The following is an 11,511-nucleotide window of genomic DNA, read 5'->3' on the forward strand; positions in this document are numbered from 1 at the left end:
AATCAGCTTGCGTGATATTTTTTGACGGGAGGACAGAATGGGTGGCTGAACGAGACCGTAGCAAAGCTGGGGCTGGAGAGGAGGTAGCCGGGCTGCTTTCCTCCAGGACATCTGGGATTTTAGGATAGCATTCGACTCGGAGCTTCTAGGATTCGCGATTGAAAATGTCGTTACCTTGGCCAGGAGCTCTGGCACGTCGGCTCAGAGGCTTTCGTGGGTAATGTAGCTCATCTCCAGAGCATGTCTTCAGGTGGCTGAGCCACTGCCAGCTACTTGGAGCATGGTCCAGCAGTGATATTCGTCTGCAGGGAGGTAAATGGCGCGATCCACCAAGGATGCTAAAGGCCAGGGAGGCGCAAGGACTGGAGCAGGGGAGGTGCGTTGTGTGGAGTGGATGGGCAGGGATTAGGAGCAGATCTGGTTTGAAAGGATGGAGCTTGTGCATCCAGGAACAAGCCTAGGAGGGCAGGGAGGTCTGCCTGGCTCCACATCTGCATCTCATGCTGGGTCCCTTTTGGAAATGAGCAGTGCCTGGAGGTGTCTCCTTGCAGGACATGGGGCAGGAGAGGCCTCCAGCCGGGAAGGGATGGGTTGAATGACTGAGAGAAGCAATTGGAGGCCTGGAGGGGTTGATTTCCTCAAGGGGGAGATTATAGCAATGGCATCAGTCGGGTGAGGGGGGCTCTGCTAGTTGACATCCAATTCCAACACCCCCGTGGCCTTGAGGGAGGCTGCAGTTGCCTGGAAATCCCTCCCATTTGTCCATCACAAGCAGCCGCCTTGACCAGCTCTTGGAGCTGCCTCCGTGCCCTCGTGGCCTGGCCCTTTCCTCCTGGGCCAGGCAGCCCTGGGGTGCAAGTGGGTCCCAGAGGCTGCCGAAAGCTCTCAGCTTGCCATCTTCCTGCAGCTGCATGCACCCTCCATCGGCCTGGGGAGGTGGCAGCTCGGTTTCTTGCTGGGCCTGAGGACAGTAGAGACTCCCTAGCTGCCCAGGGCTCTGCATGGAGTAGACCCCCACCTCCACCAGTAGCTGCATGGGTTTCTGTAGGGAGGTGAGCAAGAAGGGGCTCATAAGGCAGAAAGGATCCTGGAGCCCCGCGGTGCCTTTATCTCCCGCGAGCTCACAAAAGAGACAGAAGAACTGGAAATGGTTCTGAAAAGGGCATGGGTGGGCTTCCAGACCAGGCGAGACTCGATTAGGTGCAGAAAAAAATAGACTTTTGGGGGGGAACATGATAGAGGATGATTCGCCCACATCCAAAGGGGCATGGACCGATTTCCAGAGGAAAGGCCTGTGAGCAGGTGTCTAATGTGGTAGCAAAAGGCTGTCCCAGGAAATGGCAGGTCTCCTCTTACAGCTCGCCTGGGTCCGTGGGGAGAGGAGCGGTGCTCACGTGGAGGGGGCAGGGGAGGCCGGGATGTGACTCTGGAGTGGACCCTCGTGGAAGTGGGGGGGGAGCCCCCAGGGCTGAAATGAGGCTGGGAGAGAAGCCGTGTTGCTCTTCTCCAGGTAGATGCAGCGGGAGATGGGGCTGGGTGATCTCATGGGGATTTCCTGCTTCAGCGCTGGGGACTTCAGCTCAAAGCCTTCACATAGGAAACTAATCCTTCGCCGAGCTACTGGGGTGGTCTAGTGGAACGTGGTTGCCTGTATCTGCTATGGAGCATCAAAGCTGAACCGTGGCCTGGGGAGTGGGAAGAGCATGTGGCTGTAGGGATTCCCCTAAATCTCGCCCCACCAAAACGGGGGTGCTGGCATGGGGAGGGGGGTGCTGGGTGTCTCCGGGCGCTGGGATCCGCCGTGTGCCCTCTGGATTGAGTGCATCCAGCTCTGCTGGATTTGGAGATGCCATCAGTGGCTGTGGTAGGCGTGGAAATGGTGCCCCCTCGTTACCCCATCCCTGGCCCTGGCTCTTTGGCACTGCTCTGTTTGCATAAGGAGGACATGGGCTGGCTCATGGACATGGGTGGCCCTTCCCTAGGCCTCACCCATGTGGCTGCAGCAGGGCAAGGACCCAGCTGGGGGATTTCAGAGCTGGAGACGGAGCTCGAGTTTTCCAGAGCAAAGCGCCTGATGGCAGGGGTGGGGGAGCTGCACTCCCCCCCGCCCCCCGCCACCTCCAGCCGGCCTGGCCGCATGCCCCAAACACAGGGAAGGCTTGATTGTAGCAGTGCCCTGCCTCTTTGCTGCCCCCAGTTGTCTGCATCCGCCTTGGGCCACGGGGTGAGCCCTGCCCGGCGGAGCTGCCGCTCCCCTCCTACCCCCACCCGCCGAGAAGAGCTGAGCTAGAGCCGCAAGAATGTGCCCTGCCATATGGGTAACTTCTCCCAGCTGGAGACGCAAACATTTGTTGCTGCAGCTGGAGTTGTCCCCCCCGCCCCCCATCCTCCCGATTGCAACACCCGGGCTGTGTTTTCAATTGCTGTGTTGAAGTCGTCATGCCTTTCTTAATGGCCTGGAGAGAGTTGAAATGCCAGCCGAGAGAGGCACTGCAACCAGGGTGGTGTAGGGAAAGGGGGTGTGCTATGGGGCAGGCCCGGCTGCAGGACGATGCAGGAAGCTCGGGGGTGTCTGCGAATCTGGAAGTGCAGCTTTGCATCCACGTGGACTGTTTCCAGGACCTCTGGGCTCTGGAGGGCGCATTGGCCTGATCTGCTCACTGGATCCCCCTCCTTCCACGGTGAGAGTCCTGTGTAGGTCTGTGCGTGCCAACTGTTCCCACGCTTTTATGTATGCTCACATGGGGTGGGCACGTGCCCACTGGTGACCCATGGGATGGCGTGTGCTGTGGGGCAGAGGACTAGCTCTAGCATCCCACCTGCTTGCAGTGGGGCTTCTCTGTCTGCACCTGATGGTGCTTCCTAGCGTAAAGGCCTGCTCAGCCCTAGCTGATCTGGTAAAATCAGGGTGGAGGGCATGCATCTGTAAGGGGAGGTGGAGTTGTATCCATGCAGCCTGGTGTGATTTGGGGGCAGAGGGGTGACCTTCCTCAGCTCCCGGTCCCTCTGTCCTAGGTAGAGAGCGGCACAGCAACCTCTCCACCATAAACACTGGGGTAGTGGCAGAGACGAGGCGTGAGTGCAGGTCCCCTGATGCCAGATCCTCCTGTGCATACATAGAGCAGCCAGGACCTCGGGCATCTGCAAGGGGAGCCGTGGTGGGGGACAAGATACATGGACCGTCCCAGTTGGAGCTGCCTCTTACCCTGCTTATGGGGTGCTGCCATCCAAGCATGGCCTGGGCAGCACCCCATAAGCCTTCTAGCTTGGGCCTGGAGTCCTCCCATGAGCACAGAGGTGGAAGTGTGAGTGAGCACACGGAGGGAGCCCCTGGTCTGGTCCCCGCTGGCATGCGGTATAGCCAAGCCAGGCCCTGCAGAGCTGAAGGCCTGGTGCCTTCCCTTGCTCCAGGGCTCTTTGTGCTGAGCAAATGGAGCTCGGCTGGATCCTGGCTCTCGCTGCAAATGTCCCAGCTGGGCGGGGAGCCGGGCCAGCACTTCGGTGAGCTCAGAGCCTCACATGGAAAGACCGAGCTTGCGTCAAGCACCTCTGCTTCCAAGAAGGAGAGCCGGTGGGAGCCGCACCCTCCCTCCTGAGTCAGCAGGGTGACGGGTGGCCCCGGGGAAGGGGGCCCTGGATGCTCAGCTCGGCTCGGCGTGGCCCAGCCCCCTCTGCCTGGCTCAGCCATTTGGGGCCTGTTTGGCAAAGGCTGAGTCGTTCGCTTTCACCTGTTGGAGACTTTCAGCACAGGTTTCTGGGAGGCCAGGGATGCTAGGGTCTTGTTGCCGGCTCTGTCCCAGCTCGGTGACCCCTTGTCTCCTGCTGCTTGTAGCGCTGGGGATGGCAAGGGCAAGGTCAGAGGCACTGGGGTTGGGGACTGGGCTCCTGCTAGGGCTAAATCCTGGAGGGTCCTGGCTAGAGGGTCATGCCCCTCTGCTTGGGCTCAGACTGATGCTTCATTGAGGATCAGGAAGGCGTTTGGCCCTATAGCTGGGGCTTGGCCCTTCTCCTTAGATCTCACCAGTGCATTTTTAACACCGTTGAAGCAGCAGGGCATGACAAGTTATCGTCCCCCTGCCTTTCCTGCAGTGGGTTGGGGTGCTTTTGGTGTCTTTGGGCAACTGGCCTGGTAGGTGTGTGACTTGTGTAAATTTAGGATTAGACAGGGACTTGGTTTGGACGGGGATGTTCCTGCCTGGAGCAGAGTTGGGCTAGATGTCGCCACCAGCCCTGCTCTTCTGCGATGCCGTGAAACCAGCTGCTGGGCAGGGGCTGTACTGATCCCTGCGCAGGCCCTTGCCCTGGGTGCTGAGTTTGGAAAGGCCAGTCCCCAGTGACTCGCAGCCTCTCTGTTCTGGCAGCCACCGGCTGCTGCCTGCATCGGGCTGGGCCCGGGGCTGCGAGGCCTTGCTGGGTGCCAGGATAGCTTGGCTGGGTTGGTGGCGGATGCTAGGCCAGGAGAGCCTGCGGGGCCCTGGCAGAAGCTGGCTGGCCCGGGGGAGCCCTTGTGAGACTGATTTCCAGAGGCCCCAGCTCCTGGAGTCCTGGGATTATGTTGGAATTGAGACTCATGGGCGAGCTGGCTTCCCGGGATAGCTCATCTATGCAGCCGTGGAGCATTTCCAGCAGTGTTGCCCTCCTTCCGGTGCCCCCTTTGCTCCCTGCCACCCCAGCTGTGGGCCAGCTGTGCCCAGGCTCGGCAGGGAAGGGCTCTAGGTCCATGGGGATGGCTCCCAATTCCCCGTCTCCAGGAGAGGAAGGACAGCTCTAGCTCTCCGCTGTCTCCGGTGGGCGTGGGGGGAAAGGAGAGCATTGCAGCTGGAGCTTTGCCACTGCACAAATATTTCTCTCCCAAGTGCTGGCCAGCCCCACCCAGGTCACTGAGCCCATCCATCTGGGCCTGGCTGTCCCTCGCCCCTGCCAGGAGAAGAGCTGTTGAGGCTTGGCGGGGATAGCACAGCTTGGGGGAGCCTGTGGTCGCAGGTGTGCGGGATGGGTTGAAGTCAGTCCCAGCCTGGAGCTGTTGGGAGCCCCCGGGCCAGGGCAGCAGGGCTCTGCAAGCTGGAGGAGGGCACAGGTTTGCACCCCCTGCTATACGTCTTCTGCTGTTCAGCAGTCAGAGGCCAGGCCTGCAGTCCACCGACTAGGGGAGCCCTTCCCAGAAAGCAGCATGGGAGAAACAACCCCCCTCCATGCTCTTGGAGTCTGCAGGCGACTCTCTGGGGTGCTATTGGAGTTGACCCCTTGCTCTAGGCTTGCCCTGCTTCTCTGGGATGGAGAAACGAGGCTTGGGAGCATTAGCTAAATGGTCTCCTCTCTCTGGGATGTCCTGCGTCCCAGCCAGGGCATGCTGAATGCTCCAAACCCGTGGGGTCAGGGTTATGCCCCTGCGACTGCCCCACTGGGTGGCCCGAGGTGGGTGTGACCTGCAGTCCCGTGTCTGGTTTGCCTGGTGCATGCATGGAGCAACCACCTGATACAGAAGCAAGACTTGAGTTGGGGAAGATGTGTACTCGGCCCAAATGCACCTTCAGCCACCTGGGAGAAAAGATCGCTGCTAAATCCCAGACAGGCCCCTCCCTTCGCTTTAGAAGTGGAGAAATCACCCGTGAGACTCTTTGAGGGCTTGCCTACACAGGAAAGCTTTACCAGTGCTCCCAGGATAGGTATTGCCTCTCTCCAGCCATGGGAGCCACGCTAGCAAAACTCCTCTTCTGCTGGAGTGAGTGTTCACGTGGGTTATCTTGGGTTACAGTCATGCTTTAGCTTGTGCCGGTTTTATCAGGAGAAACCTTTGCAGATCCTTCCTGGCTTCCTTTGGGCTGGATGTAGGAGAGGGGCTGGCCTCCTGGTACTTACTGCTTCGTGCTCAGAGCTGCTCCACGTTTCGGGCTGGAGTAGAGCCAAGCCCAACCGTGCGCCAGGCCGTGTCCGGCTCCGACCGTGTGCGTGGGGTTGCGGATGGCCGTCCCCAGGTAGGAAGCCGCGCACGCCAGGGCCAGGGGACGGGGTCTTCCGCCCGTGGGCATGAGACCCAGCTGTGAACACAGAAGAGCCTTGGGTGCCGCTGATGCTTTTTTGTCCTCGGTGCCCTCCAGTGTCTTGCTGTCCCTGCCTGCTTCACCCTCCGTTGCTTTTTGGCAACACTTGGGCAAATTGCTTCTGTTTCCTCATCAGCTGCTTGCAGTGCAGCTCCCTTCAGGGTGGTGATGGTGGTGGGGTGGGAAGGGGTCCTTCAAGGCCTCCTTTCTTCCCTTCCGCCTTATTTTCCAGAACATGAGAGCTGCCTTTGACTGGGTCAGACCCTGGCTCTCCGTCTTGCCCTGTCCCATCACATAGCGGCAGGGAGCAGATGCTGGAAGGGAGAGTGGGGTTTGTGCCCGAAAGTTTGCAAAGAACAATTTTTCCAACTGTTTAGTTTGTCTAATAAAAGATATATCACATCTACCTGAAGAACCTGATCTGCCTGGACCTGACCAGGGGTCGTCCCCCTGCTCCCCTGGCACTTGAAGCCTCCAGCATTTCTGGTCCAGGACGTTCTGATGCAGAGGCCGTGCTGCTCCCTCCTGCACTCAATAGCTCCCGATGCCCCTTTCCTCCAAGAACAGGTCCACTTCCTTTTGAATCTGGGAACACATCTGGTGGCCACAAGTCCCCTTTTTTATTCCACGCTGGGGGAAAAAACTTCCTTGCTTTCATTTTCAGCTGACGACCTACTCGTTTCATGCAGCGACCCCTCGTTCTCGTCTGGTGAGAGGCGGGCAGGAATAACTCCCTAGTGACTTGCTCCTCACCATTCGGTGTGTTGGAAACCCTTGGCCCTTGCTACACTGAACAGGTCTCTCCTTCCCACTACTCGTCACCCTTGCTGCCCTTCTCTGGACCTTCTCTAGTCCTTGTAGATGCTTTTAGAGGTGTGGGGACTGGTGACAGGGTTGGTGGTGTGGGGACCAGTGACAGCATTTTTTGTGCTTGTGCATCATGCCATCCCCTGCCTGCTTCACCTTCCGTTGGTTTTTGGCAGGAACTGGGCCCATCGCTGCTTTTTCCTTGTCTTGGAGGCTTGCAATGCAGCTGCCTTCCAGTGGATGGTAATGGGAGTGGAGGGGGCACGGAGGTCTCCTTCCTTCCCATCTCACTTGCTTTCTCCCTGTTGCAGAGTTGGTTGGACGGGATCGAGCCAGGTTTGGACCGTTGTGGTGTGTCCAGGGCTGAAACTTGGCTTCACTGAGTTGGCACAGCAGGGCCCTCTGGTTAAACCAGCACCGCTCAATGAGCAAGCCCAGCCACCACATCATCCTGGCGGCCGCAGAGAGAGCAAGGGGGCTGCAGCGGGGTTCCTACCTTTCTCCTGGCTTCTCCGGCAGGGCGCAGGGCTCGCACCTGCTGAGCGTGCAGGGCCCCAGTGCCAGCCCGCTGCCCATGCAAACCCGCCCTCTGCTTAGTTGGTCGGAAAGCTGCGTCCCCGGGAAGGGAGGGGGTAGGTACCCGGGCACATTTAATTGCCTTTAATGAGCCTGCTGGGGCAGGTTGCCAGCAGACTCTGCCATTCCTGCCAAGGTTTATAATTGCCCGTGAGAATCGCAAGGGTGTGGCGAATACAGCAGTGGGTTGAGGAGCTGCAAAGCCTTGGGCCCCAGCGCTGGTTCTCATGGGCTGAGACCCACAGTGTAGGGGCAGCTTTGGGGGGTCTCTTGCCCCCACTCTTCCTTAGGTTTCCTCTCACAGGTGCTCCCATCACCCCGTCCCTGGTGCAACTCCCTTGCTTTGAGGGAGCTGGTAGTCCAGGAGCAGGAAGGGGGGTCCTGAGTCTGGCACCTGCTCCTCTGCTTCCAGTCCAGCTCAGTCTGCTGGTTCTGGACCCTCAGGCTACTGGTAGCCCAGTCCCTGGTGGGAGGGGAGATCCCCATTCTTCAGATCCATTGATCCACTCTTCTTCCAGGGGGGCAATGGAGGGGGATTAGGATGGGGCAGCAATGGCCTTTGCTGCAGCCATGACCGTGGAGGTGTCTCCTCCGGGATCCTGGGCAGCCGGGGTGAACGCAGGAGGGGACAGCTTGCTCCAAAGGAGTGGGAATGGGTGTGAGCAATGTTGGAGAGCAGGCCTTGGGCTTTCCTTCTGCTAGCTGTGACGTGGGGTGATGCTGCATGGTGCCGGCAGCTGGTTCTCCATCTAGCGCTGTGCAAGGGGGCAATGGTTGCACCCCTGTCCAGAGGCGGCTGGCCTGTGCCTACCCTGGGCTGTTCCCTTTCTGGGCTGGGCATGAGCTGCTTCGTGGTGGGGCTGGGGTGGAGGCCCAGTGTCCTTTGTAGAAACCCTAGAGAAGTGAGGTTGGCAAGGACCTTTAGAGCTCACATTGAGTCCTGCCTGAGCCAGGATCAGCCCCATCCAAACCAGCCCAGACACATCCGTCATCCAACCTCTTTGTAAAAGTACCGTCCACCCCGACGCAGCACCAGATGTTGCACCCAAACCTGCCACAGGGAAAACGGGGACACGGCCGCCAATGTCGTGCTGCTGTAAAAAGTTGTTAATGTGCATGCAGGAGGTCCCAGGTGTAGGGGCTGTGCCCCCGCTACAGAGGAAGGCAACCTCCCAGTCTGACTGGGGGGGGGGAGGGGGAATTTCTTTGCAGCTCTCCGTGCATCCATGCATCCTTCTATCCTTTGCTGAGAGGTTGCAGGCCAGCTCCATGGGTTTCTGCTGGGGTTAGACCCCAGTTTGATGGAGCCATGGCCCAGCTAGTGCACCCCGGGCCAAGCAGAGCCGTGTGCTCTGCTGGGGCCCAGCCCTGGGGAGGTGCTGTGACAGACGTGCCTAAAGATACCAAAATATTATTCATGCAGGAAACTGAAATGTTACGGACTTCCTTCCTCTGCCATAAATAGCTCTCTGGCCTCAGTGCCTGAGCTTGCTCGAGGTACCAGTGAAGGGAGAGCACAGGGGCTGCCCAAAACTTCAGGGATCATCCCTGAGCCTGGCTCGAGCGGACTGGGGAAATTGCTTCTTGCTGTGTGAACAGGAGCCCAGGAAGCAGGGGCCAGCTGCTTAGCAAGCCCCGTGCCCGCAGCCCTGCTGCTCCTGAGAACCAGCCAGCTTGCCCAAGGCTGCTCAGCTCTGGAAGGAAAGAAACAGTCTAGATTGAAGCTCTGAGTGGGTGTGAGCCTTGCGCTGTGAGCGGGAGCATCTGGTGATACCTGGGCACTCCCGTCCTGCTCTTGTTCCCAGAATCCGTGCACCCGGGGAGCGCCGGGGCTCTGGGAGCAGCACGTCTCGCAGTGGGTAGTGCCTGGCATCGGGCTGGCAGGGAGCTGGGTGCTCAGTCTTAGCGGAGAGCTGGCAGGGCAGGAGTACCTTGGCTGGAAGCAGGCTAACACCTTGGTAGGCCTAAGAGTTTTGGGCAAGATTGGGGTTAGAAGGGGTTTCTTAGCAGGAGCAGAGCCCCTCTGAGACCCGGTTCTCCAGCCAGCAAAGGCTGGGCCCCGTTGTGGGTGAGCTCGGGGTGGGTGAGATGTAGGTGAGCTTGGGGCAGGGGGAGCCCCCATAGCTAACAGCCCTGGGAGGTCCTGTAGCCTGTTTCTGCCCAGCCCGAGGCTACATCTGCAGCAGATCTGCATGGAGAACCCACCCCGTGATCCCCACGTCTCCTGGAGACAGGATCTCACACCCGGGATCATCTCCCGGCCTGTTCTTGCTCTCCACCCGGCTCTGTTTCTCAGTTTATCCGTGTCCTCCCGGATGCTATTTGTTGGCTCTGCCCAGCCGGTGTGCACCGCCATCTCCACCAGCGGGTTTCCTGGTGTCCGTACATGTCTGGTCCATGTAGTTCATAGTAACACTGATTCTGCGCCTCCGGCAGACCCCATCGTTAGCACAGCTGTCACGGCACCTTGTGAATGAGTCCGTCGGTACTGTATTCTCCAGTGTACGAGATGCGCTCGTCCCTCCAACCCCCAAAAGAGGGATGCTTCTGTATGCCACGTGGCAAGGTATTGGGCCTCGGGCGGGTCGGGGCATTGCACATGTGCCTTCAATGAGGGTGCCCATCCCTTGGTCAGTCTGAGGCATATATAGGGAAGAGGGATCCCTTTACAATCCCTTCCCTTGCTTTCTCCACCGGTGCCCTGAGGGAGGGTGACGGCCCCGATTCCGGCACCTGCTGGAGCTGCCCAATGTTGGGGGTGGGGGGCATACAGCCGTGCATGCCCCTTATTGCTTTCTTCCACCAGGCCTCCCAACTCCCACAGGGCTCTCCATCTTCTTTGGACCCCGAAGGCAACCCTGAAGTCTTCAAGTTACTGGCCTCCGACTCCAGTGGCTAGTTGCTCTCCATCTGCACCTGCCTTTTGGGCTTGCTTTTTTTGAGAGGAAACTACGGTCATTCTGACACCCGGTGAAATCGGTTGCAGCTCTCTCTGCCCTGACTGCACTCAGATGCCAGCATGGCCCTGGGATCTGCCAGGGCTGCAGCCAGTGGCTGTGCGTGGGCCATGCTGTCTGCAGTGTGGTGAGACCCTGGGCCGTGGGCATGGAGGCGGGCGAGGGCCCAGCAATCCCTGCACGGCTCCATGTGCCGGCAAATGTGCTGAGGAGCCCTGGAGCGTTCCCTCCAAACCGGTTTGGGGCGTTCTCCTCTGTGTATGCAAATGGATGTTAATTAAGAGAGGCCGCTTGCTGTGCTTGATCTTTGCTTTGCTTTCCTTGGCATGGCCGCAGCATCCTCCCGTGCTGACGCAATCCTTGCCACAGTCATAACCAAAATACATCCTGCCTGGGGAAGGGGCTGCTTCTTTCCGGGACCCCCGGGCGCTCAGCAGGCCTGGGTCCCAGGGAGATGCTCTGTGTTGCGCTAGAAGGTCCCCCTCTGCCAGTCATTCAGGTAGAAGTGAGAGCAGTCTGTCTCTGCAGTCAAATGAGGGGCAGACCGGGTACCACTGGGGGCTTTCTGAGGGCTGCAGAGTGCCCCTACAGGTTACCATCACCCTGTGAAATATGTTTGGGAGAATGCAGGCACCTGGCAACCCTCCTCTGCCCCTTGGGAATAGCTTCGGGTGCAAGGAGTGGGGCAGGACCTTGCCCGTCTTCTGCCCTGCATGGCAGGAGACCCGGCTGGGGGTGTGGGGCTGAGGACCGGATTGAAGGGGTGGTGGAAGTATTTCCTGGCTCTCCGCTTTGCAAGGCCAAGGGCTTTTCCTGGCAGTTGGACATTTCCATTGGCAGAAGCCGCCTATGCTGGTCGAAGGATTTGAAGGGCCACAGAGCAAGTCGGACTCCTTGCTGCAAAGGTCTCTGCCAGCCACTTCCCTCTGTGTGTGGGTGCAAGGGGGCACTCCCTGGGCGTACCCCACCATCCGTCAGCCCCCCAGTTCTTCCCTTCTCCTAGGACCTTTGCACCCTGGCTGGGCTAGAGGGAGCTACCTCTTGTGTTATCCTGAAGCAGGGCAGGCCCTACGAGGAGAGGCGACGGGACCTGAACCTGTTCAGCCTCCACAAGAGAAGGCTGAGGGGGG

The 11,511-nt window shown here is 59.3% G+C and overlaps 1 protein-coding gene across 4 annotated transcripts in view; it reads left to right on the forward strand.

Moving 5' to 3' along the window:
• HDAC7 (histone deacetylase 7) overlaps nucleotides 1–11,511 on the forward strand; it is a 128,739-nt gene that overhangs the window by 85,888 nt on the left and 31,340 nt on the right. The window contains exon 1 of one of the 4 annotated variants that reach the window (XM_019556452.1): nucleotides 2,659–2,681. The exons of the other annotated variants lie outside the window; for them this stretch is intronic. The gene's annotated coding sequence lies outside the window, so the exon portion shown is untranslated. Of the gene's footprint in view, nucleotides 1–2,658; nucleotides 2,682–11,511 lie in introns of those variants that run through there. 4 annotated transcript variants of the gene reach the window in all.

This window comes from Crocodylus porosus, unplaced genomic scaffold (genome assembly GCF_001723895.1).
Source record: "Crocodylus porosus isolate Cpor-Errol unplaced genomic scaffold, CroPor_comp1, whole genome shotgun sequence".
NCBI lineage: Eukaryota > Metazoa > Chordata > Crocodylia > Crocodylidae > Crocodylus > Crocodylus porosus.